Genomic DNA, 25,819 nt, shown 5'->3' on the forward strand with positions numbered 1-25,819 from the left:
TTTTGAATATTGAATTGGGGAAATTATATTCACCGTCTCAAGTTACATGATACCTTAGGTAAATCTACGTACGACTTAAGTTTAGTCAAATGGCACATGATATATGAGGCAGATGTGCATTTCACAACTCCATGAAAGACGTTTTTGCAATTTTAGTAATGGAATATCTTATTCGTCATGCAGGGGAACACAAAAAGAGCATCCAATTAGAGTAATTTTTCTTTAAAGGAAGCACCCGCCTGAACAGGTACTTGAACCCTGGTTCCTCAGATTAAAAGTCTGATGCTCTACCGACTGAGCTATCCAGGCTCTGCTATACTCTGTCTTAAAAACAGCTAAACAAATGTGGACGTACACTGACCTACACTCTGTGTATTAATATGGTTACATACATTAGCAATCAAATTTGTAGAGTTTAATAACAAATTGATGTTTTAACCCCTTCCATGCTCATGACGAGCTCAGCTCGTCGTGCAGTACACTTGTCGTGTGCTTATGACGAGCTGAGCTCGTCATGAACAATGGATTTACAGATCATTCAGCACAGGAGGAAAATCTCCTGTAGCATTGAAGGTGTTAAGCATTTGAAATTTCAGCAGCACACGTAATCCATTTTAAATCCTGAAATTTGTACTATCTCATTTTCGGCTGACTTAGAAATCATGTGTCTAAAATGACATTGTGAAATCAATAAAGTGGCAAATACTATTACTACCTACTAAATTACATTTTCAGCAGTATCTTTGGGAATTTCCTCTTGGGCATAGATTATGCAATGTTTTCAAAGCAAACAGTCTCTGTTTAAGTAGACTTTCTTTCACTGCCATGTTGGTAAATGTTTCTGGTGATGCAGACGCAGGCATTGCTTGTTACTGTTTCAATTAGTTATAAAATAAGAGGAGGGATAAAATTGACCCAGCTGGTGTTTGAACACAAAGCCTTTGAATGCTTTTGCTACATTCGTCTAGGACTCCAAGCCGCTATCCATTGCACTAGAGATCCGACCTGATTCAACACGGTGATCAGAGATTCACAAATAAAAAGATGACCTATCAGCTGTTGACCAACTTTATCAAGTTAATCGGACACTACCTTACATTTTGAACATTGAATTGGGTAAAAGATAATCAACAAACTACATGATACAGTTTGGGTAAGTCTTCTTAACCCTTGTCAAAGAATGTAGAAGACAGATGGGTATGTAATGACTTGATTAAGACGTTTTTGGGAAACATCTCTAATAGGACTCCCCATTCATTGGATCCTGAAAAGAGTATGCAATTGATATACCTTTTCTTTAACCAAGCCGCCTGAACAGGGACTTGAACCCTGGGCCCTCAGATTAAAAGTCTGATGCTCTCCCGACTGAGCTACCCAGGCTCGGACAGGTCACTCCACAAAATGACCTTATCAACATTTGGAAGTGTCCCAACTATCACTACGTTTCTTAAGATGGTTGCCGGTATTAAGTACTGAATACGCGGAATATAATAATGAATTGGTACTTCAAGCATTTGAAATCTCTTCAGTAAATTTAACCTTATTGTAAGTCCTGAAATTGCTACTATCTCATTTTTTTTGCTGACTTAGAATTCATATGTTTTTATTGACATTGTAAAATTAAGGAAGGGCCCAAAATCTTACTTCTGAGTAAATTACATTTTCATAAGTACAGCTGCCAATTTCCTCTTCTGCAAAGATTGCGTAACTTGAATAGTATCTATTTAAAATAGACTTCCTTTCACTGCCCTTTTTGGTGAAGCAGAAGCATGCATGCACTGTTTATTACTCTTTTAAACAGTTATGAAATAAATAGGGATAAAACTGACTCTGGTGGGATTCGAACCCACAACATTTGAATATCTTTTTTACATTTACCTAGAAGTCCAATGCGCTATCCATTGCGCCACAGAGCCAATACGCTCTGATGAGGTGCAGAGATATTCTGAAATGAAATAATGTTGATCAGCTTTATAAAGTTCATTTGATACTATAACCATGGATTTATTTTGAATATTGAATTGGGGAAATTATATTCACCGTCTCAAGTTACATGATACCTTAGGTAAATCTACGTACGACTTAAGTTTAGTCAAATGGCACATGATATATGAGGCAGATGTGCATTTCACAACTCCATGAAAGACATTTTTGCAATTTTAGTAAAGGAATATCTTATTCGTCATGCAGGGGAACACAAAAAGAGCATCCAATTAGAGTAATTTTTCTTTAAAGGAAGCACCCGCCTGAACAGGGACTTGAACCCTGGTTCCTCAGATTAAAAGTCTGATGCTCTACCGACTGAGCTATCCAGGCTCTGCTATACTCTGTCTTAAAAACAGCTAAACAAATGTGGACGTACACTGACCTACACTCTGTGTATTAATATGGTTACATACATTAGCAATCAAATTTGTAGAGTTTAATAACAAATTGATGTTTTAACCCCTTCCATGCTCATGACGAGCTCAGCTCGTCGTGCAGTACACTTGTCGTGTGCTTATGACGAGCTGAGCTCGTCATGAACAATGGATTTACAGATCATTCAGCACAGGAGGAAAATCTCCTGTAGCATTGAAGGTGTTAAGCATTTGAAATTTCAGCAGCACACGTAATCCATTTTAAATCCTGAAATTTGTACTATCTCATTTTCGGCTGACTTAGAAATCATGTGTCTAAAATGACATTGTGAAATCAATAAAGTGCCAAATACTATTACTACCTACTAAATTACATTTTCAGCAGTATCTTTGGGAATTTCCTCTTGGGCATAGATTATGCAATGTTTTCAAAGCAAACAGTCTCTGTTTAAGTAGACTTTCTTTCACTGCCATGTTGGTAAATGTTTCTGGTGATGCAGACGCAGGCATTGCTTGTTACTGTTTCAATTAGTTATAAAATAAGAGGAGGGATAAAATTGACCCAGCTGGTGTTTGAACACAAAGCCTTTGAATGCTTTTGCTACATTCGTCTAGGACTCCAAGCCGCTATCCATTGCACTAGAGATCCGACCTGATTCAACACGGTGATCAGAGATTCACAAATAAAAAGATGACCTATCAGCTGTTGACCAACTTTATCAAGTTAATCGGACACTACCTTACATTTTGAACATTGAATTGGGTAAAAGATAATCAACAAACTACATGATACAGTTTGGGTAAGTCTTCTTAACCCTTGTCAAAGAATGTAGAAGACAGATGGGTATGTAATGACTTGATTAAGACGTTTTTGGGAAACATCTCTAATAGGACTCCCCATTCATTGGATCCTGAAAAGAGTATGCAATTGATATACCTTTTCTTTAACCAAGCCGCCTGAACAGGGACTTGAACCCTGGGCCCTCAGATTAAAAGTCTGATGCTCTCCCGACTGAGCTACCCAGGCTCGGACAGGTCACTCCACAAAATGACCTTATCAACATTTGGAAGTGTCCCAACTATCACTACGTTTCTTAAGATGGTTGCCGGTATTAAGTACTGAATACGCGGAATATAATAATGAATTGGTACTTCAAGCATTTGAAATCTCTTCAGTAAATTTAACCTTATTGTAAGTCCTGAAATTGCTACTATCTCATTTTTTTTGCTGACTTAGAATTCATATGTTTTTATTGACATTGTAAAATTAAGGAAGGGCCCAAAATCTTACTTCTGAGTAAATTACATTTTCATAAGTACAGCTGCCAATTTCCTCTTCTGCAAAGATTGCGTAACTTGAATAGTATCTATTTAAAATAGACTTCCTTTCACTGCCCTTTTTGGTGAAGCAGAAGCATGCATGCACTGTTTATTACTCTTTTAAACAGTTATGAAATAAATAGGGATAAAACTGACTCTGGTGGGATTCGAACCCACAACATTTGAATATCTTTTTTACATTCACCTAGAAGTCCAATGCGCTATCCATTGCGCCACAGAGCCAATACGCTCTGATGAGGTGCAGAGATATTCTGAAATGAAATAATGTTGATCAGCTTTATAAAGTTCATTTGATACTATAACCATGGATTTATTTTGAATATTGAATTGGGGAAATTATATTCACCGTCTCAAGTTACATGATACCTTAGGTAAATCTACGTACGACTTAAGTTTAGTCAAATGGCACATGATATATGAGGCAGATGTGCATTTCACAACTCCATGAAAGACATTTTTGCAATTTTAGTAAAGGAATATCTTATTCGTCATGCAGGGGAACACAAAAAGAGCATCCAATTAGAGTAATTTTTCTTTAAAGGAAGCACCCGCCTGAACAGGGACTTGAACCCTGGTTCCTCAGATTAAAAGTCTGATGCTCTACCGACTGAGCTATCCAGGCTCTGCTATACTCTGTCTTAAAAACAGCTAAACAAATGTGGACGTACACTGACCTACACTCTGTGTATTAATATGGTTACATACATTAGCAATCAAATTTGTAGAGTTTAATAACAAATTGATGTTTTAACCCCTTCCATGCTCATGACGAGCTCAGCTCGTCGTGCAGTACACTTGTCGTGTGCTTATGACGAGCTGAGCTCGTCATGAACAATGGATTTACAGATCATTCAGCACAGGAGGAAAATCTCCTGTAGCATTGAAGGTGTTAAGCATTCGAAATTTCAGCAGCACACGTAATCCATTTTAAATCCTGAAATTTGTACTATCTCATTTTCGGCTGACTTAGAAATCATGTGTCTAAAATGACATTGTGAAATCAATAAAGTGCCAAATACTATTACTACCTACTAAATTACATTTTCAGCAGTATCTTTGGGAATTTCCTCTTGGGCATAGATTATGCAATGTTTTCAAAGCAAACAGTCTCTGTTTAAGTAGACTTTCTTTCACTGCCATGTTGGTAAATGTTTCTGGTGATGCAGACGCAGGCATTGCTTGTTACTGTTTCAATTAGTTATAAAATAAGAGGAGGGATAAAATTGACCCAGCTGGTGTTTGAACACAAAGCCTTTGAATGCTTTTGCTACATTCGTCTAGGACTCCAAGCCGCTATCCATTGCACTAGAGATCCGACCTGATTCAACACGGTGATCAGAGATTCACAAATAAAAAGATGACCTATCAGCTGTTGACCAACTTTATCAAGTTAATCGGACACTACCTTACATTTTGAACATTGAATTGGGTAAAAGATAATCAACAAACTACATGATACAGTTTGGGTAAGTCTTCTTAACCCTTGTCAAAGAATGTAGAAGACAGATGGGTATGTAATGACTTGATTAAGACGTTTTTGGGAAACATCTCTAATAGGACTCCCCATTCATTGGATCCTGAAAAGAGTATGCAATTGATATACCTTTTCTTTAACCAAGCCGCCTGAACAGGGACTTGAACCCTGGGCCCTCAGATTAAAAGTCTGATGCTCTCCCGACTGAGCTACCCAGGCTCGGACAGGTCACTCCACAAAATGACCTTATCAACATTTGGAAGTGTCCCAACTATCACTACGTTTCTTAAGATGGTTGCCGGTATTAAGTACTGAATACGCGGAATATAATAATGAATTGGTACTTCAAGCATTTGAAATCTCTTCAGTAAATTTAACCTTATTGTAAGTCCTGAAATTGCTACTATCTCATTTTTTTTGCTGACTTAGAATTCATATGTTTTTATTGACATTGTAAAATTAAGGAAGGGCCCAAAATCTTACTTCTGAGTAAATTACATTTTCATAAGTACAGCTGCCAATTTCCTCTTCTGCAAAGATTGCGTAACTTGAATAGTATCTATTTAAAATAGACTTCCTTTCACTGCCCTTTTTGGTGAAGCAGAAGCATGCATGCACTGTTTATTACTCTTTTAAACAGTTATGAAATAAATAGGGATAAAACTGACTCTGGTGGGATTCGAACCCACAACATTTGAATATCTTTTTTACATTCACCTAGAAGTCCAATGCGCTATCCATTGCGCCACAGAGCCAATACGCTCTGATGAGGTGCAGAGATATTCTGAAATGAAATAATGTTGATCAGCTTTATAAAGTTCATTTGATACTATAACCATGGATTTATTTTGAATATTGAATTGGGGAAATTATATTCACCGTCTCAAGTTACATGATACCTTAGGTAAATCTACGTACGACTTAAGTTTAGTCAAATGGCACATGATATATGAGGCAGATGTGCATTTCACAACTCCATGAAAGACATTTTTGCAATTTTAGTAAAGGAATATCTTATTCGTCATGCAGGGGAACACAAAAAGAGCATCCAATTAGAGTAATTTTTCTTTAAAGGAAGCACCCGCCTGAACAGGGACTTGAACCCTGGTTCCTCAGATTAAAAGTCTGATGCTCTACCGACTGAGCTATCCAGGCTCTGCTATACTCTGTCTTAAAAACAGCTAAACAAATGTGGACGTACACTGACCTACACTCTGTGTATTAATATGGTTACATACATTAGCAATCAAATTTGTAGAGTTTAATAACAAATTGATGTTTTAACCCCTTCCATGCTCATGACGAGCTCAGCTCGTCGTGCAGTACACTTGTCGTGTGCTTATGACGAGCTGAGCTCGTCATGAACAATGGATTTACAGATCATTCAGCACAGGAGGAAAATCTCCTGTAGCATTGAAGGTGTTAAGCATTTGAAATTTCAGCAGCACACGTAATCCATTTTAAATCCTGAAATTTGTACTATCTCATTTTCGGCTGACTTAGAAATCATGTGTCTAAAATGACATTGTGAAATCAATAAAGTGCCAAATACTATTACTACCTACTAAATTACATTTTCAGCAGTATCTTTGGGAATTTCCTCTTGGGCATAGATTATGCAATGTTTTCAAAGCAAACAGTCTCTGTTTAAGTAGACTTTCTTTCACTGCCATGTTGGTAAATGTTTCTGGTGATGCAGACGCAGGCATTGCTTGTTACTGTTTCAATTAGTTATAAAATAAGAGGAGGGATAAAATTGACCCAGCTGGTGTTTGAACACAAAGCCTTTGAATGCTTTTGCTACATTCGTCTAGGACTCCAAGCCGCTATCCATTGCACTAGAGATCCGACCTGATTCAACACGGTGATCAGAGATTCACAAATAAAAAGATGACCTATCAGCTGTTGACCAACTTTATCAAGTTAATCGGACACTACCTTACATTTTGAACATTGAATTGGGTAAAAGATAATCAACAAACTACATGATACAGTTTGGGTAAGTCTTCTTAACCCTTGTCAAAGAATGTAGAAGACAGATGGGTATGTAATGACTTGATTAAGACTTTTTTGAAACATCTCTAATAGGACTCCCCATTCATTGGATCCTGAAAAGAGTATGCAATTGATATACCTTTTCTTTAACCAAGCCGCCTGAACAGGGACTTGAACCCTGGGCCCTCAGATTAAAAGTCTGATGCTCTCCCGACTGAGCTACCCAGGCTCGGACAGGTCACTCCACAAAATGACCTTATCAACATTTGGAAGTGTCCCAACTATCACTACGTTTCTTAAGATGGTTGCCGGTATTAAGTACTGAATACGCGGAATATAATAATGAATTGGTACTTCAAGCATTTGAAATCTCTTCAGTAAATTTAACCTTATTGTAAGTCCTGAAATTGCTACTATCTCATTTTTTTTGCTGACTTAGAATTCATATGTTTTTATTGACATTGTAAAATTAAGGAAGGGCCCAAAATCTTACTTCTGAGTAAATTACATTTTCATAAGTACAGCTGCCAATTTCCTCTTCTGCAAAGATTGCGTAACTTGAATAGTATCTATTTAAAATAGACTTCCTTTCACTGCCCTTTTTGGTGAAGCAGAAGCATGCATGCACTGTTTATTACTCTTTTAAACAGTTATGAAATAAATAGGGATAAAACTGACTCTGGTGGGATTCGAACCCACAATCTTTGAATATCTTTTTTACATTCACCTAGAAGTCCAATGCGCTATCCATTGCGCCACAGAGCCAATACGCTCTGATGAGGTGCAGAGATATTCTGAAATGAAATAATGTTGATCAGCTTTATAAAGTTCATTTGATACTATAACCATGGATTTATTTTGAATATTGAATTGGGGAAATTATATTCACCGTCTCAAGTTACATGATACCTTAGGTAAATCTACGTACGACTTAAGTTTAGTCAAATGGCACATGATATATGAGGCAGATGTGCATTTCACAACTCCATGAAAGACGTTTTTGCAATTTTAGTAATGGAATATCTTATTCGTCATGCAGGGGAACACAAAAAGAGCATCCAATTAGAGTAATTTTTCTTTAAAGGAAGCACCCGCCTGAACAGGGACTTGAACCCTGGTTCCTCAGATTAAAAGTCTGATGCTCTACCGACTGAGCTATCCAGGCTCTGCTATACTCTGTCTTAAAAACAGCTAAACAAATGTGGACGTACACTGACCTACACTCTGTGTATTAATATGGTTACATACATTAGCAATCAAATTTGTAGAGTTTAATAACAAATTGATGTTTTAACCCCTTCCATGCTCATGACGAGCTCAGCTCGTCGTGCAGTACACTTGTCGTGTGCTTATGACGAGCTGAGCTCGTCATGAACAATGGATTTACAGATCATTCAGCACAGGAGGAAAATCTCCTGTAGCATTGAAGGTGTTAAGCATTTGAAATTTCAGCAGCACACGTAATCCATTTTAAATCCTGAAATTTGTACTATCTCATTTTCGGCTGACTTAGAAATCATGTGTCTAAAATGACATTGTGAAATCAATAAAGTGGCAAATACTATTACTACCTACTAAATTACATTTTCAGCAGTATCTTTGGGAATTTCCTCTTGGGCATAGATTATGCAATGTTTTCAAAGCAAACAGTCTCTGTTTAAGTAGACTTTCTTTCACTGCCATGTTGGTAAATGTTTCTGGTGATGCAGACGCAGGCATTGCTTGTTACTGTTTCAATTAGTTATAAAATAAGAGGAGGGATAAAATTGACCCAGCTGGTGTTTGAACACAAAGCCTTTGAATGCTTTTGCTACATTCGTCTAGGACTCCAAGCCGCTATCCATTGCACTAGAGATCCGACCTGATTCAACACGGTGATCAGAGATTCACAAATAAAAAGATGACCTATCAGCTGTTGACCAACTTTATCAAGTTAATCGGACACTACCTTACATTTTGAACATTGAATTGGGTAAAAGATAATCAACAAACTACATGATACAGTTTGGGTAAGTCTTCTTAACCCTTGTCAAAGAATGTAGAAGACAGATGGGTATGTAATGACTTGATTAAGACGTTTTTGGGAAACATCTCTAATAGGACTCCCCATTCATTGGATCCTGAAAAGAGTATGCAATTGATATACCTTTTCTTTAACCAAGCCGCCTGAACAGGGACTTGAACCCTGGGCCCTCAGATTAAAAGTCTGATGCTCTCCCGACTGAGCTACCCAGGCTCGGACAGGTCACTCCACAAAATGACCTTATCAACATTTGGAAGTGTCCCAACTATCACTACGTTTCTTAAGATGGTTGCCGGTATTAAGTACTGAATACGCGGAATATAATAATGAATTGGTACTTCAAGCATTTGAAATCTCTTCAGTAAATTTAACCTTATTGTAAGTCCTGAAATTGCTACTATCTCATTTTTTTTGCTGACTTAGAATTCATATGTTTTTATTGACATTGTAAAATTAAGGAAGGGCCCAAAATCTTACTTCTGAGTAAATTACATTTTCATAAGTACAGCTGCCAATTTCCTCTTCTGCAAAGATTGCGTAACTTGAATAGTATCTATTTAAAATAGACTTCCTTTCACTGCCCTTTTTGGTGAAGCAGAAGCATGCATGCACTGTTTATTACTCTTTTAAACAGTTATGAAATAAATAGGGATAAAACTGACTCTGGTGGGATTCGAACCCACAACATTTGAATATCTTTTTTACATTTACCTAGAAGTCCAATGCGCTATCCATTGCGCCACAGAGCCAATACGCTCTGATGAGGTGCAGAGATATTCTGAAATGAAATAATGTTGATCAGCTTTATAAAGTTCATTTGATACTATAACCATGGATTTATTTTGAATATTGAATTGGGGAAATTATATTCACCGTCTCAAGTTACATGATACCTTAGGTAAATCTACGTACGACTTAAGTTTAGTCAAATGGCACATGATATATGAGGCAGATGTGCATTTCACAACTCCATGAAAGACATTTTTGCAATTTTAGTAAAGGAATATCTTATTCGTCATGCAGGGGAACACAAAAAGAGCATCCAATTAGAGTAATTTTTCTTTAAAGGAAGCACCCGCCTGAACAGGGACTTGAACCCTGGTTCCTCAGATTAAAAGTCTGATGCTCTACCGACTGAGCTATCCAGGCTCTGCTATACTCTGTCTTAAAAACAGCTAAACAAATGTGGACGTACACTGACCTACACTCTGTGTATTAATATGGTTACATACATTAGCAATCAAATTTGTAGAGTTTAATAACAAATTGATGTTTTAACCCCTTCCATGCTCATGACGAGCTCAGCTCGTCGTGCAGTACACTTGTCGTGTGCTTATGACGAGCTGAGCTCGTCATGAACAATGGATTTACAGATCATTCAGCACAGGAGGAAAATCTCCTGTAGCATTGAAGGTGTTAAGCATTTGAAATTTCAGCAGCACACGTAATCCATTTTAAATCCTGAAATTTGTACTATCTCATTTTCGGCTGACTTAGAAATCATGTGTCTAAAATGACATTGTGAAATCAATAAAGTGCCAAATACTATTACTACCTACTAAATTACATTTTCAGCAGTATCTTTGGGAATTTCCTCTTGGGCATAGATTATGCAATGTTTTCAAAGCAAACAGTCTCTGTTTAAGTAGACTTTCTTTCACTGCCATGTTGGTAAATGTTTCTGGTGATGCAGACGCAGGCATTGCTTGTTACTGTTTCAATTAGTTATAAAATAAGAGGAGGGATAAAATTGACCCAGCTGGTGTTTGAACACAAAGCCTTTGAATGCTTTTGCTACATTCGTCTAGGACTCCAAGCCGCTATCCATTGCACTAGAGATCCGACCTGATTCAACACGGTGATCAGAGATTCACAAATAAAAAGATGACCTATCAGCTGTTGACCAACTTTATCAAGTTAATCGGACACTACCTTACATTTTGAACATTGAATTGGGTAAAAGATAATCAACAAACTACATGATACAGTTTGGGTAAGTCTTCTTAACCCTTGTCAAAGAATGTAGAAGACAGATGGGTATGTAATGACTTGATTAAGACGTTTTTGGGAAACATCTCTAATAGGACTCCCCATTCATTGGATCCTGAAAAGAGTATGCAATTGATATACCTTTTCTTTAACCAAGCCGCCTGAACAGGGACTTGAACCCTGGGCCCTCAGATTAAAAGTCTGATGCTCTCCCGACTGAGCTACCCAGGCTCGGACAGGTCACTCCACAAAATGACCTTATCAACATTTGGAAGTGTCCCAACTATCACTACGTTTCTTAAGATGGTTGCCGGTATTAAGTACTGAATACGCGGAATATAATAATGAATTGGTACTTCAAGCATTTGAAATCTCTTCAGTAAATTTAACCTTATTGTAAGTCCTGAAATTGCTACTATCTCATTTTTTTTGCTGACTTAGAATTCATATGTTTTTATTGACATTGTAAAATTAAGGAAGGGCCCAAAATCTTACTTCTGAGTAAATTACATTTTCATAAGTACAGCTGCCAATTTCCTCTTCTGCAAAGATTGCGTAACTTGAATAGTATCTATTTAAAATAGACTTCCTTTCACTGCCCTTTTTGGTGAAGCAGAAGCATGCATGCACTGTTTATTACTCTTTTAAACAGTTATGAAATAAATAGGGATAAAACTGACTCTGGTGGGATTCGAACCCACAACATTTGAATATCTTTTTTACATTCACCTAGAAGTCCAATGCGCTATCCATTGCGCCACAGAGCCAATACGCTCTGATGAGGTGCAGAGATATTCTGAAATGAAATAATGTTGATCAGCTTTATAAAGTTCATTTGATACTATAACCATGGATTTATTTTGAATATTGAATTGGGGAAATTATATTCACCGTCTCAAGTTACATGATACCTTAGGTAAATCTACGTACGACTTAAGTTTAGTCAAATGGCACATGATATATGAGGCAGATGTGCATTTCACAACTCCATGAAAGACATTTTTGCAATTTTAGTAAAGGAATATCTTATTCGTCATGCAGGGGAACACAAAAAGAGCATCCAATTAGAGTAATTTTTCTTTAAAGGAAGCACCCGCCTGAACAGGGACTTGAACCCTGGTTCCTCAGATTAAAAGTCTGATGCTCTACCGACTGAGCTATCCAGGCTCTGCTATACTCTGTCTTAAAAACAGCTAAACAAATGTGGACGTACACTGACCTACACTCTGTGTATTAATATGGTTACATACATTAGCAATCAAATTTGTAGAGTTTAATAACAAATTGATGTTTTAACCCCTTCCATGCTCATGACGAGCTCAGCTCGTCGTGCAGTACACTTGTCGTGTGCTTATGACGAGCTGAGCTCGTCATGAACAATGGATTTACAGATCATTCAGCACAGGAGGAAAATCTCCTGTAGCATTGAAGGTGTTAAGCATTCGAAATTTCAGCAGCACACGTAATCCATTTTAAATCCTGAAATTTGTACTATCTCATTTTCGGCTGACTTAGAAATCATGTGTCTAAAATGACATTGTGAAATCAATAAAGTGCCAAATACTATTACTACCTACTAAATTACATTTTCAGCAGTATCTTTGGGAATTTCCTCTTGGGCATAGATTATGCAATGTTTTCAAAGCAAACAGTCTCTGTTTAAGTAGACTTTCTTTCACTGCCATGTTGGTAAATGTTTCTGGTGATGCAGACGCAGGCATTGCTTGTTACTGTTTCAATTAGTTATAAAATAAGAGGAGGGATAAAATTGACCCAGCTGGTGTTTGAACACAAAGCCTTTGAATGCTTTTGCTACATTCGTCTAGGACTCCAAGCCGCTATCCATTGCACTAGAGATCCGACCTGATTCAACACGGTGATCAGAGATTCACAAATAAAAAGATGACCTATCAGCTGTTGACCAACTTTATCAAGTTAATCGGACACTACCTTACATTTTGAACATTGAATTGGGTAAAAGATAATCAACAAACTACATGATACAGTTTGGGTAAGTCTTCTTAACCCTTGTCAAAGAATGTAGAAGACAGATGGGTATGTAATGACTTGATTAAGACGTTTTTGGGAAACATCTCTAATAGGACTCCCCATTCATTGGATCCTGAAAAGAGTATGCAATTGATATACCTTTTCTTTAACCAAGCCGCCTGAACAGGGACTTGAACCCTGGGCCCTCAGATTAAAAGTCTGATGCTCTCCCGACTGAGCTACCCAGGCTCGGACAGGTCACTCCACAAAATGACCTTATCAACATTTGGAAGTGTCCCAACTATCACTACGTTTCTTAAGATGGTTGCCGGTATTAAGTACTGAATACGCGGAATATAATAATGAATTGGTACTTCAAGCATTTGAAATCTCTTCAGTAAATTTAACCTTATTGTAAGTCCTGAAATTGCTACTATCTCATTTTTTTTGCTGACTTAGAATTCATATGTTTTTATTGACATTGTAAAATTAAGGAAGGGCCCAAAATCTTACTTCTGAGTAAATTACATTTTCATAAGTACAGCTGCCAATTTCCTCTTCTGCAAAGATTGCGTAACTTGAATAGTATCTATTTAAAATAGACTTCCTTTCACTGCCCTTTTTGGTGAAGCAGAAGCATGCATGCACTGTTTATTACTCTTTTAAACAGTTATGAAATAAATAGGGATAAAACTGACTCTGGTGGGATTCGAACCCACAACATTTGAATATCTTTTTTACATTCACCTAGAAGTCCAATGCGCTATCCATTGCGCCACAGAGCCAATACGCTCTGATGAGGTGCAGAGATATTCTGAAATGAAATAATGTTGATCAGCTTTATAAAGTTCATTTGATACTATAACCATGGATTTATTTTGAATATTGAATTGGGGAAATTATATTCACCGTCTCAAGTTACATGATACCTTAGGTAAATCTACGTACGACTTAAGTTTAGTCAAATGGCACATGATATATGAGGCAGATGTGCATTTCACAACTCCATGAAAGACATTTTTGCAATTTTAGTAAAGGAATATCTTATTCGTCATGCAGGGGAACACAAAAAGAGCATCCAATTAGAGTAATTTTTCTTTAAAGGAAGCACCCGCCTGAACAGGGACTTGAACCCTGGTTCCTCAGATTAAAAGTCTGATGCTCTACCGACTGAGCTATCCAGGCTCTGCTATACTCTGTCTTAAAAACAGCTAAACAAATGTGGACGTACACTGACCTACACTCTGTGTATTAATATGGTTACATACATTAGCAATCAAATTTGTAGAGTTTAATAACAAATTGATGTTTTAACCCCTTCCATGCTCATGACGAGCTCAGCTCGTCGTGCAGTACACTTGTCGTGTGCTTATGACGAGCTGAGCTCGTCATGAACAATGGATTTACAGATCATTCAGCACAGGAGGAAAATCTCCTGTAGCATTGAAGGTGTTAAGCATTTGAAATTTCAGCAGCACACGTAATCCATTTTAAATCCTGAAATTTGTACTATCTCATTTTCGGCTGACTTAGAAATCATGTGTCTAAAATGACATTGTGAAATCAATAAAGTGCCAAATACTATTACTACCTACTAAATTACATTTTCAGCAGTATCTTTGGGAATTTCCTCTTGGGCATAGATTATGCAATGTTTTCAAAGCAAACAGTCTCTGTTTAAGTAGACTTTCTTTCACTGCCATGTTGGTAAATGTTTCTGGTGATGCAGACGCAGGCATTGCTTGTTACTGTTTCAATTAGTTATAAAATAAGAGGAGGGATAAAATTGACCCAGCTGGTGTTTGAACACAAAGCCTTTGAATGCTTTTGCTACATTCGTCTAGGACTCCAAGCCGCTATCCATTGCACTAGAGATCCGACCTGATTCAACACGGTGATCAGAGATTCACAAATAAAAAGATGACCTATCAGCTGTTGACCAACTTTATCAAGTTAATCGGACACTACCTTACATTTTGAACATTGAATTGGGTAAAAGATAATCAACAAACTACATGATACAGTTTGGGTAAGTCTTCTTAACCCTTGTCAAAGAATGTAGAAGACAGATGGGTATGTAATGACTTGATTAAGACGTTTTTGGGAAACATCTCTAATAGGACTCCCCATTCATTGGATCCTGAAAAGAGTATGCAATTGATATACCTTTTCTTTAACCAAGCCGCCTGAACAGGGACTTGAACCCTGGGCCCTCAGATTAAAAGTCTGATGCTCTCCCGACTGAGCTACCCAGGCTCGGACAGGTCACTCCACAAAATGACCTTATCAACATTTGGAAGTGTCCCAACTATCACTACGTTTCTTAAGATGGTTGCCGGTATTAAGTACTGAATACGCGGAATATAATAATGAATTGGTACTTCAAGCATTTGAAATCTCTTCAGTAAATTTAACCTTATTGTAAGTCCTGAAATTGCTACTATCTCATTTTTTTTGCTGACTTAGAATTCATATGTTTTTATTGACATTGTAAAATTAAGGAAGGGCCCAAAATCTTACTTCTGAGTAAATTACATTTTCATAAGTACAGCTGCCAATTTCCTCTTCTGCAAAGATTGCGTAACTTGAATAGTATCTATTTAAAATAGACTTCCTTTCACTGCCCTTTTTGGTGAAGCAGAAGCATGCATGCACTGTTTATTACTCTTTTAAACAGTTATGAAATAAATAGGGATAAAACTGACTCTGGTGGGATTCGAACCCACAACATTTGAATATCTTTTTTACATTTACCTAGAAGTCCAATGCGCTATCCATTGCGCCACAGAGCCAATACGCTCTGATGAGGTGCAGAGATATTCTGAAATGAAATAATGTTGATCAGCTTTATAAAGTTCATTTGATACTATAACCATGGATTTATTTTGAATATTGAATTGGGGAAATTATATTCACCGTCTCAAGTTACATGATACCTTAGGTAAATCTACGTACGACTTAAGTTTAGTCAAATGGCACATGATATATGAGGCAGATGTGCATTTCACAACTCCATGAAAGACATTTTTGCAATTTTAGTAAAGGAATATCTTATTCGTCATGCAGGGGAACACAAAAAGAGCATCCAATTAGAGTAATTTTTCTTTAAAGGAAGCACCCGCCTGAACAGGGACTTGAACCCTGGTTCCTCAGATTAAAAGTCTGATGCTCTACCGACTGAGCTATCCAGGCTCTGCTATACTCTGTCTTAAAAACAGCTAAACAAATGTGGACGTACACTGACCTACACTCTGTGTATTAATATGGTTACATACATTAGCAATCAAATTTGTAGAGTTTAATAACAAATTGATGTTTTAACCCCTTCCATGCTCATGACGAGCTCAGCTCGTCGTGCAGTACACTTGTCGTGTGCTTATGACGAGCTGAGCTCGTCATGAACAATGGATTTACAGATCATTCAGCACAGGAGGAAAATCTCCTGTAGCATTGAAGGTGTTAAGCATTTGAAATTTCAGCAGCACACGTAATCCATTTTAAATCCTGAAATTTGTACTATCTCATTTTCGGCTGACTTAGAAATCATGTGTCTAAAATGACATTGTGAAATCAATAAAGTGCCAAATACTATTACTACCTACTAAATTACATTTTCAGCAGTATCTTTGGGAATTTCCTCTTGGGCATAGATTATGCAATGTTTTCAAAGCAAACAGTCTCTGTTTAAGTAGACTTTCTTTCACTGCCATGTTGGTAAATGTTTCTGGTGATGCAGACGCAGGCATTGCTTGTTACTGTTTCAATTAGTTATAAAATAAGAGGAGGGATAAAATTGACCCAGCTGGTGTTTGAACACAAAGCCTTTGAATGCTTTTGCTACATTCGTCTAGGACTCCAAGCCGCTATCCATTGCACTAGAGATCCGACCTGATTCAACACGGTGATCAGAGATTCACAAATAAAAAGATGACCTATCAGCTGTTGACCAACTTTATCAAGTTAATCGGACACTACCTTACATTTTGAACATTGAATTGGGTAAAAGATAATCAACAAACTACATGATACAGTTTGGGTAAGTCTTCTTAACCCTTGTCAAAGAATGTAGAAGACAGATGGGTATGTAATGACTTGATTAAGACGTTTTTGTGAAACATCTCTAATAGGACTCCCCATTCATTGGATCCTGAAAAGAGTATGCAATTGATATACCTTTTCTTTAACCAAGCCGCCTGAACAGGGACTTGAACCCTGGGCCCTCAGATTAAAAGTCTGATGCTCTCCCGACTGAGCTACCCAGGCTCGGACAGGTCACTCCACAAAATGACCTTATCAACATTTGGAAGTGTCCCAACTATCACTACGTTTCTTAAGATGGTTGCCGGTATTAAGTACTGAATACGCGGAATATAATAATGAATTGGTACTTCAAGCATTTGAAATCTCTTCAGTAAATTTAACCTTATTGTAAGTCCTGAAATTGCTACTATCTCATTTTTTTTGCTGACTTAGAATTCATATGTTTTTATTGACATTGTAAAATTAAGGAAGGGCCCAAAATCTTACTTCTGAGTAAATTACATTTTCATAAGTACAGCTGCCAATTTCCTCTTCTGCAAAGATTGCGTAACTTGAATAGTATCTATTTAAAATAGACTTCCTTTCACTGCCCTTTTTGGTGAAGCAGAAGCATGCATGCACTGTTTATTACTCTTTTAAACAGTTATGAAATAAATAGGGATAAAACTGACTCTGGTGGGATTCGAACCCACAACATTTGAATATCTTTTTTACATTCACCTAGAAGTCCAATGCGCTATCCATTGCGCCACAGAGCCAATACGCTCTGATGAGGTGCAGAGATATTCTGAAATGAAATAATGTTGATCAGCTTTATAAAGTTCATTTGATACTATAACCATGGATTTATTTTGAATATTGAATTGGGGAAATTATATTCACCGTCTCAAGTTACATGATACCTTAGGTAAATCTACGTACGACTTAAGTTTAGTCAAATGGCACATGATATATGAGGCAGATGTGCATTTCACAACTCCATGAAAGACATTTTTGCAATTTTAGTAAAGGAATATCTTATTCGTCATGCAGGGGAACACAAAAAGAGCATCCAATTAGAGTAATTTTTCTTTAAAGGAAGCACCCGCCTGAACAGGGACTTGAACCCTGGTTCCTCAGATTAAAAGTCTGATGCTCTACCGACTGAGCTATCCAGGCTCTGCTATACTCTGTCTTAAAAACAGCTAAACAAATGTGGACGTACACTGACCTACACTCTGTGTATTAATATGGTTACATACATTAGCAATCAAATTTGTAGAGTTTAATAACAAATTGATGTTTTAACCCCTTCCATGCTCATGACGAGCTCAGCTCGTCGTGCAGTACACTTGTCGTGTGCTTATGACGAGCTGAGCTCGTCATGAACAATGGATTTACAGATCATTCAGCACAGGAGGAAAATCTCCTGTAGCATTGAAGGTGTTAAGCATTTGAAATTTCAGCAGCACACGTAATCCATTTTAAATCCTGAAATTTGTACTATCTCATTTTCGGCTGACTTAGAAATCATGTGTCTAAAATGACATTGTGAAATCAATAAAGTGCCAAATACTATTACTACCTACTAAATTACATTTTCAGCAGTATCTTTGGGAATTTCCTCTTGGGCATAGATTATGCAATGTTTTCAAAGCAAACAGTCTCTGTTTAAGTAGACTTTCTTTCACTGCCATGTTGGTAAATGTTTCTGGTGATGCAGACGCAGGCATTGCTTGTTACTGTTTCAATTAGTTATAAAATAAGAGGAGGGATAAAATTGACCCAGCTGGTGTTTGAACACAAAGCCTTTGAATGCTTTTGCTACATTCGTCTAGGACTCCAAGCCGCTATCCATTGCACTAGAGATCCGACCTGATTCAACACGGTGATCAGAGATTCACAAATAAAAAGATGACCTATCAGCTGTTGACCAACTTTATCAAGTTAATCGGACACTACCTTACATTTTGAACATTGAATTGGGTAAAAGATAATCAACAAACTACATGATACAGTTTGGGTAAGTCTTCTTAACCCTTGTCAAAGAATGTAGAAGACAGATGGGTATGTAATGACTTGATTAAGACGTTTTTGGGAAACATCTCTAATAGGACTCCCCATTCATTGGATCCTGAAAAGAGTATGCAATTGATATACCTTTTCTTTAACCAAGCCGCCTGAACAGGGACTTGAACCCTGGGCCCTCAGATTAAAAGTCTGATGCTCTCCCGACTGAGCTACCCAGGCTCGGACAGGTCACTCCACAAAATGACCTTATCAACATTTGGAAGTGTCCCAACTATCACTACGTTTCTTAAGATGGTTGCCGGTATTAAGTACTGAATACGCGGAATATAATAATGAATTGGTACTTCAAGCATTTGAAATCTCTTCAGTAAATTTAACCTTATTGTAAGTCCTGAAATTGCTACTATCTCATTTTTTTTGCTGACTTAGAATTCATATGTTTTTATTGACATTGTAAAATTAAGGAAGGGCCCAAAATCTTACTTCTGAGTAAATTACATTTTCATAAGTACAGCTGCCAATTTCCTCTTCTGCAAAGATTGCGTAACTTGAATAGTATCTATTTAAAATAGACTTCCTTTCACTGCCCTTTTTGGTGAAGCAGAAGCATGCATGCACTGTTTATTACTCTTTTAAACAGTTATGAAATAAATAGGGATAAAACTGACTCTGGTGGGATTCGAACCCACAACATTTGAATATCTTTTTTACATTCACCTAGAAGTCCAATGCGCTATCCATTGCGCCACAGAGCCAATACGCTCTGATGAGGTGCAGAGATATTCTGAAATGAAATAATGTTGATCAGCTTTATAAAGTTCATTTGATACTATAACCATGGATTTATTTTGAATATTGAATTGGGGAAATTATATTCACCGTCTCAAGTTACATGATACCTTAGGTAAATCTACGTACGACTTAAGTTTAGTCAAATGGCACATGATATATGAGGCAGATGTGCATTTCACAACTCCATGAAAGACATTTTTGCAATTTTAGTAATGGAATATCTTATTCGTCATGCAGGGGAACACAAAAAGAGCATCCAATTAGAGTAATTTTTCTTTAAAGGAAGCACCCGCCTGAACAGGGACTTGAACCCTGGTTCCTCAGATTAAAAGTCTGATGCTCTACCGACTGAGCTATCCAGGCTCTGCTATACTCTGTCTTAAAAACAGCTAAACAAATGTGGACGTACACTGACCTACACTCTGTGTATTAATATGGTTACATACATTAGCAATCAAATTTGTAGAGTTTAATAACAAATTGATGTTTTAACCCCTTCCATGCTCATGACGAGCTCAGCTCGTCGTGCAGTACACTTGTCGTGTGCTTATGACGAGCTGAGCTCGTCATGAACAATGGATTTACAGATCATTCAGCACAGGAGGAAAATCTCCTGTAGCATTGAAGGTGTTAAGCATTTGAAATTTCAGCAGCACACGTAATCCATTTTAAATCCTGAAATTTGTACTATCTCATTTTCGGCTGACTTAGAAATCATGTGTCTAAAATGACATTGTGAAATCAATAAAGTGCCAAATACTATTACTACCTACTAAATTACATTTTCAGCAGTATCTTTGGGAATTTCCTCTTGGGCATAGATTATGCAATGTTTTCAAAGCAAACAGTCTCTGTTTAAGTAGACTTTCTTTCACTGCCATGTTGGTAAATGTTTCTGGTGATGCAGACGCAGGCATTGCTTGTTACTGTTTCAATTAGTTATAAAATAAGAGGAGGGATAAAATTGACCCAGCTGGTGTTTGAACACAAAGCCTTTGAATGCTTTTGCTACATTCGTCTAGGACTCCAAGCCGCTATCCATTGCACTAGAGATCCGACCTGATTCAACACGGTGATCAGAGATTCACAAATAAAAAGATGACCTATCAGCTGTTGACCAACTTTATCAAGTTAATCGGACACTACCTTACATTTTGAACATTGAATTGGGTAAAAGATAATCAACAAACTACATGATACAGTTTGGGTAAGTCTTCTTAACCCTTGTCAAAGAATGTAGAAGACAGATGGGTATGTAATGACTTGATTAAGACGTTTTTGGGAAACATCTCTAATAGGACTCCCCATTCATTGGATCCTGAAAAGAGTATGCAATTGATATACCTTTTCTTTAACCAAGCCGCCTGAACAGGGACTTGAACCCTGGGCCCTCAGATTAAAAGTCTGATGCTCTCCCGACTGAGCTACCCAGGCTCGGACAGGTCACTCCACAAAATGACCTTATCAACATTTGGAAGTGTCCCAACTATCACTACGTTTCTTAAGATGGTTGCCGGTATTAAGTACTGAATACGCGGAATATAATAATGAATTGGTACTTCAAGCATTTGAAATCTCTTCAGTAAATTTAACCTTATTGTAAGTCCTGAAATTGCTACTATCTCATTTTTTTTGCTGACTTAGAATTCATATGTTTTTATTGACATTGTAAAATTAAGGAAGGGCCCAAAATCTTACTTCTGAGTAAATTACATTTTCATAAGTACAGCTGCCAATTTCCTCTTCTGCAAAGATTGCGTAACTTGAATAGTATCTATTTAAAATAGACTTCCTTTCACTGCCCTTTTTGGTGAAGCAGAAGCATGCATGCACTGTTTATTACTCTTTTAAACAGTTATGAAATAAATAGGGATAAAACTGACTCTGGTGGGATTCGAACCCACAACATTTGAATATCTTTTTTACATTCACCTAGAAGTCCAATGCGCTATCCATTGCGCCACAGAGCCAATACGCTCTGATGAGGTGCAGAGATATTCTGAAATGAAATAATGTTGATCAGCTTTATAAAGTTCATTTGATACTATAACCATGGATTTATTTTGAATATTGAATTGGGGAAATTATATTCACCGTCTCAAGTTACATGATACCTTAGGTAAATCTACGTACGACTTAAGTTTAGTCAAATGGCACATGATATATGAGGCAGATGTGCATTTCACAACTCCATGAAAGACATTTTTGCAATTTTAGTAATGGAATATCTTATTCGTCATGCAGGGGAACACAAAAAGAGCATCCAATTAGAGTAATTTTTCTTTAAAGGAAGCACCCGCCTGAACAGGGACTTGAACCCTGGTTCCTCAGATTAAAAGTCTGATGCTCTACCGACTGAGCTATCCAGGCTCTGCTATACTCTGTCTTAAAAACAGCTAAACAAATGTGGACGTACACTGACCTACACTCTGTGTATTAATATGGTTACATACATTAGCAATCAAATTTGTAGAGTTTAATAACAAATTGATGTTTTAACCCCTTCCATGCTCATGACGAGCTCAGCTCGTCGTGCAGTACACTTGTCGTGTGCTTATGACGAGCTGAGCTCGTCATGAACAATGGATTTACAGATCATTCAGCACAGGAGGAAAATCTCCTGTAGCATTGAAGGTGTTAAGCATTTGAAATTTCAGCAGCACACGTAATCCATTTTAAATCCTGAAATTTGTACTATCTCATTTTCGGCTGACTTAGAAATCATGTGTCTAAAATGACATTGTGAAATCAATAAAGTGCCAAATACTATTACTACCTACTAAATTACATTTTCAGCAGTATCTTTGGGAATTTCCTCTTGGGCATAGATTATGCAATGTTTTCAAAGCAAACAGTCTCTGTTTAAGTAGACTTTCTTTCACTGCCATGTTGGTAAATGTTTCTGGTGATGCAGACGCAGGCATTGCTTGTTACTGTTTCAATTAGTTATAAAATAAGAGGAGGGATAAAATTGACCCAGCTGGTGTTTGAACACAAAGCCTTTGAATGCTTTTGCTACATTCGTCTAGGACTCCAAGCCGCTATCCATTGCACTAGAGATCCGACCTGATTCAACACGGTGATCAGAGATTCACAAATAAAAAGATGACCTATCAGCTGTTGACCAACTTTATCAAGTTAATCGGACACTACCTTACATTTTGAACATTGAATTGGGTAAAAGATAATCAACAAACTACATGATACAGTTTGGGTAAGTCTTCTTAACCCTTGTCAAAGAATGTAGAAGACAGATGGGTATGTAATGACTTGATTAAGACGTTTTTGGGAAACATCTCTAATAGGACTCCCCATTCATTGGATCCTGAAAAGAGTATGCAATTGATATACCTTTTCTTTAACCAAGCCGCCTGAACAGGGACTTGAACCCTGGGCCCTCAGATTAAAAGTCTGATGCTCTCCCGACTGAGCTACCCAGGCTCGGACAGGTCACTCCACAAAATGACCTTATCAACATTTGGAAGTGTCCCAACTATCACTACGTTTCTTAAGATGGTTGCCGGTATTAAGTACTGAATACGCGGAATATAATAATGAATTGGTACTTCAAGCATTTGAAATCTCTTCAGTAAATTTAACCTTATTGTAAGTCCTGAAATTGCTACTATCTCATTTTTTTTGCTGACTTAGAATTCATATGTTTTTATTGACATTGTAAAATTAAGGAAGGGCCCAAAATCTTACTTCTGAGTAAATTACATTTTCATAAGTACAGCTGCCAATTTCCTCTTCTGCAAAGATTGCGTAACTTGAATAGTATCTATTTAAAATAGACTTCCTTTCACTGCCCTTTTTGGTGAAGCAGAAGCATGCATGCACTGTTTATTACTCTTTTAAACAGTTATGAAATAAATAGGGATAAAACTGACTCTGGTGGGATTCGAACCCACAACATTTGAATATCTTTTTTACATTCACCTAGAAGTCCAATGCGCTATCCATTGCGCCACAGAGCCAATACGCTCTGATGAGGTGCAGAGATATTCTGAAATGAAATAATGTTGATCAGCTTTATAAAGTTCATTTGATACTATAACCATGGATTTATTTTGAATATTGAATTGGGGAAATTATATTCACCGTCTCAAGTTACATGATACCTTAGGTAAATCTACGTACGACTTAAGTTTAGTCAAATGGCACATGATATATGAGGCAGATGTGCATTTCACAACTCCATGAAAGACATTTTTGCAATTTTAGTAATGGAATATCTTATTCGTCATGCAGGGGAACACAAAAAGAGCATCCAATTAGAGTAATTTTTCTTTAAAGGAAGCACCCGCCTGAACAGGGACTTGAACCCTGGTTCCTCAGATTAAAAGTCTGATGCTCTACCGACTGAGCTATCCAGGCTCTGCTATACTCTGTCTTAAAAACAGCTAAACAAATGTGGACGTACACTGACCTACACTCTGTGTATTAATATGGTTACATACATTAGCAATCAAATTTGTAGAGTTTAATAACAAATTGATGTTTTAACCCCTTCCATGCTCATGACGAGCTCAGCTCGTCGTGCAGTACACTTGTCGTGTGCTTATGACGAGCTGAGCTCGTCATGAACAATGGATTTACAGATCATTCAGCACAGGAGGAAAATCTCCTGTAGCATTGAAGGTGTTAAGCATTTGAAATTTCAGCAGCACACGTAATCCATTTTAAATCCTGAAATTTGTACTATCTCATTTTCGGCTGACTTAGAAATCATGTGTCTAAAATGACATTGTGAAATCAATAAAGTGCCAAATACTATTACTACCTACTAAATTACATTTTCAGCAGTATCTTTGGGAATTTCCTCTTGGGCATAGATTATGCAATGTTTTCAAAGCAAACAGTCTCTGTTTAAGTAGACTTTCTTTCACTGCCATGTTGGTAAATGTTTCTGGTGATGCAGACGCAGGCATTGCTTGTTACTGTTTCAATTAGTTATAAAATAAGAGGAGGGATAAAATTGACCCAGCTGGTGTTTGAACACAAAGCCTTTGAATGCTTTTGCTACATTCGTCTAGGACTCCAAGCCGCTATCCATTGCACTAGAGATCCGACCTGATTCAACACGGTGATCAGAGATTCACAAATAAAAAGATGACCTATCAGCTGTTGACCAACTTTATCAAGTTAATCGGACACTACCTTACATTTTGAACATTGAATTGGGTAAAAGATAATCAACAAACTACATGATACAGTTTGGGTAAGTGTTCTTAACCCTTGTCAAAGAATGTAGAAGACAGATGGGTATGTAATGACTTGATTAAGACGTTTTTGGGAAACATCTCTAATAGGACTCCCCATTCATTGGATCCTGAAAAGAGTATGCAATTGATATACCTTTTCTTTAACCAAGCCGCCTGAACAGGGACTTGAACCCTGGGCCCTCAGATTAAAAGTCTGATGCTCTCCCGACTGAGCTACCCAGGCTCGGACAGGTCACTCCACAAAATGACCTTATCAACATTTGGAAGTGTCCCAACTATCACTACGTTTCTTAAGATGGTTGCCGGTATTAAGTACTGAATACGCGGAATATAATAATGAATTGGTACTTCAAGCATTTGAAATCTCTTCAGTAAATTTAACCTTATTGTAAGTCCTGAAATTGCTACTATCTCATTTTTTTTGCTGACTTAGAATTCATATGTTTTTATTGACATTGTAAAATTAAGGAAGGGCCCAAAATCTTACTTCTGAGTAAATTACATTTTCATAAGTACAGCTGCCAATTTCCTCTTCTGCAAAGATTGCGTAACTTGAATAGTATCTATTTAAAATAGACTT

General features: G+C 37.3%; 24 non-coding genes across 24 annotated transcripts; all 24 read right to left on the reverse strand.

The window, feature by feature from the left end:
* Positions 1-1,825: 1,825 nt before the first annotated feature.
* On the reverse strand, positions 1,826-1,916 carry TRNAR-UCU (transfer RNA arginine (anticodon UCU)). Its single transcript is given in 2 exon segments — positions 1,826-1,861; positions 1,880-1,916. It is a non-coding gene; the product is annotated as a tRNA-Arg (tRNA).
* A 327-nt stretch (positions 1,917-2,243) lies between these two features.
* TRNAK-UUU (transfer RNA lysine (anticodon UUU)) lies at positions 2,244-2,316 on the reverse strand. Its single transcript has one exon. It is a non-coding gene; the product is annotated as a tRNA-Lys (tRNA).
* A 1,516-nt stretch (positions 2,317-3,832) lies between these two features.
* Positions 3,833-3,923, reverse strand: TRNAR-UCU (transfer RNA arginine (anticodon UCU)). The gene is given in 2 exon segments: positions 3,833-3,868; positions 3,887-3,923. It is a non-coding gene; the product is annotated as a tRNA-Arg (tRNA).
* Positions 3,924-4,250: 327 nt separating this feature from the next.
* TRNAK-UUU (transfer RNA lysine (anticodon UUU)) lies at positions 4,251-4,323 on the reverse strand. The gene has a single exon. It is a non-coding gene; the product is annotated as a tRNA-Lys (tRNA).
* A 1,516-nt stretch (positions 4,324-5,839) lies between these two features.
* On the reverse strand, positions 5,840-5,930 carry TRNAR-UCU (transfer RNA arginine (anticodon UCU)). The gene is given in 2 exon segments: positions 5,840-5,875; positions 5,894-5,930. It is a non-coding gene; the product is annotated as a tRNA-Arg (tRNA).
* A 327-nt stretch (positions 5,931-6,257) lies between these two features.
* On the reverse strand, positions 6,258-6,330 carry TRNAK-UUU (transfer RNA lysine (anticodon UUU)). The gene has a single exon. It is a non-coding gene; the product is annotated as a tRNA-Lys (tRNA).
* A 1,514-nt stretch (positions 6,331-7,844) lies between these two features.
* On the reverse strand, positions 7,845-7,935 carry TRNAR-UCU (transfer RNA arginine (anticodon UCU)). Its single transcript is given in 2 exon segments — positions 7,845-7,880; positions 7,899-7,935. It is a non-coding gene; the product is annotated as a tRNA-Arg (tRNA).
* Positions 7,936-8,262: 327 nt separating this feature from the next.
* On the reverse strand, positions 8,263-8,335 carry TRNAK-UUU (transfer RNA lysine (anticodon UUU)). Its single transcript has one exon. It is a non-coding gene; the product is annotated as a tRNA-Lys (tRNA).
* A 1,516-nt stretch (positions 8,336-9,851) lies between these two features.
* On the reverse strand, positions 9,852-9,942 carry TRNAR-UCU (transfer RNA arginine (anticodon UCU)). The gene is given in 2 exon segments: positions 9,852-9,887; positions 9,906-9,942. It is a non-coding gene; the product is annotated as a tRNA-Arg (tRNA).
* A 327-nt stretch (positions 9,943-10,269) lies between these two features.
* TRNAK-UUU (transfer RNA lysine (anticodon UUU)) lies at positions 10,270-10,342 on the reverse strand. The gene has a single exon. It is a non-coding gene; the product is annotated as a tRNA-Lys (tRNA).
* Positions 10,343-11,858: 1,516 nt separating this feature from the next.
* Positions 11,859-11,949, reverse strand: TRNAR-UCU (transfer RNA arginine (anticodon UCU)). Its single transcript is given in 2 exon segments — positions 11,859-11,894; positions 11,913-11,949. It is a non-coding gene; the product is annotated as a tRNA-Arg (tRNA).
* Positions 11,950-12,276: 327 nt separating this feature from the next.
* Positions 12,277-12,349, reverse strand: TRNAK-UUU (transfer RNA lysine (anticodon UUU)). Its single transcript has one exon. It is a non-coding gene; the product is annotated as a tRNA-Lys (tRNA).
* A 1,516-nt stretch (positions 12,350-13,865) lies between these two features.
* TRNAR-UCU (transfer RNA arginine (anticodon UCU)) lies at positions 13,866-13,956 on the reverse strand. The gene is given in 2 exon segments: positions 13,866-13,901; positions 13,920-13,956. It is a non-coding gene; the product is annotated as a tRNA-Arg (tRNA).
* A 327-nt stretch (positions 13,957-14,283) lies between these two features.
* On the reverse strand, positions 14,284-14,356 carry TRNAK-UUU (transfer RNA lysine (anticodon UUU)). Its single transcript has one exon. It is a non-coding gene; the product is annotated as a tRNA-Lys (tRNA).
* A 1,516-nt stretch (positions 14,357-15,872) lies between these two features.
* Positions 15,873-15,963, reverse strand: TRNAR-UCU (transfer RNA arginine (anticodon UCU)). Its single transcript is given in 2 exon segments — positions 15,873-15,908; positions 15,927-15,963. It is a non-coding gene; the product is annotated as a tRNA-Arg (tRNA).
* Positions 15,964-16,290: 327 nt separating this feature from the next.
* On the reverse strand, positions 16,291-16,363 carry TRNAK-UUU (transfer RNA lysine (anticodon UUU)). The gene has a single exon. It is a non-coding gene; the product is annotated as a tRNA-Lys (tRNA).
* A 1,516-nt stretch (positions 16,364-17,879) lies between these two features.
* TRNAR-UCU (transfer RNA arginine (anticodon UCU)) lies at positions 17,880-17,970 on the reverse strand. The gene is given in 2 exon segments: positions 17,880-17,915; positions 17,934-17,970. It is a non-coding gene; the product is annotated as a tRNA-Arg (tRNA).
* Positions 17,971-18,297: 327 nt separating this feature from the next.
* TRNAK-UUU (transfer RNA lysine (anticodon UUU)) lies at positions 18,298-18,370 on the reverse strand. Its single transcript has one exon. It is a non-coding gene; the product is annotated as a tRNA-Lys (tRNA).
* Positions 18,371-19,886: 1,516 nt separating this feature from the next.
* On the reverse strand, positions 19,887-19,977 carry TRNAR-UCU (transfer RNA arginine (anticodon UCU)). Its single transcript is given in 2 exon segments — positions 19,887-19,922; positions 19,941-19,977. It is a non-coding gene; the product is annotated as a tRNA-Arg (tRNA).
* A 327-nt stretch (positions 19,978-20,304) lies between these two features.
* Positions 20,305-20,377, reverse strand: TRNAK-UUU (transfer RNA lysine (anticodon UUU)). Its single transcript has one exon. It is a non-coding gene; the product is annotated as a tRNA-Lys (tRNA).
* Positions 20,378-21,893: 1,516 nt separating this feature from the next.
* TRNAR-UCU (transfer RNA arginine (anticodon UCU)) lies at positions 21,894-21,984 on the reverse strand. Its single transcript is given in 2 exon segments — positions 21,894-21,929; positions 21,948-21,984. It is a non-coding gene; the product is annotated as a tRNA-Arg (tRNA).
* A 327-nt stretch (positions 21,985-22,311) lies between these two features.
* Positions 22,312-22,384, reverse strand: TRNAK-UUU (transfer RNA lysine (anticodon UUU)). Its single transcript has one exon. It is a non-coding gene; the product is annotated as a tRNA-Lys (tRNA).
* Positions 22,385-23,900: 1,516 nt separating this feature from the next.
* On the reverse strand, positions 23,901-23,991 carry TRNAR-UCU (transfer RNA arginine (anticodon UCU)). The gene is given in 2 exon segments: positions 23,901-23,936; positions 23,955-23,991. It is a non-coding gene; the product is annotated as a tRNA-Arg (tRNA).
* Positions 23,992-24,318: 327 nt separating this feature from the next.
* Positions 24,319-24,391, reverse strand: TRNAK-UUU (transfer RNA lysine (anticodon UUU)). The gene has a single exon. It is a non-coding gene; the product is annotated as a tRNA-Lys (tRNA).
* Positions 24,392-25,819: the final 1,428 nt, after the last annotated feature.

Source organism: Lissotriton helveticus, chromosome 1_1, assembly GCF_964261635.1.
Source record: "Lissotriton helveticus chromosome 1_1, aLisHel1.1, whole genome shotgun sequence".
NCBI lineage: Eukaryota > Metazoa > Chordata > Amphibia > Caudata > Salamandridae > Lissotriton > Lissotriton helveticus.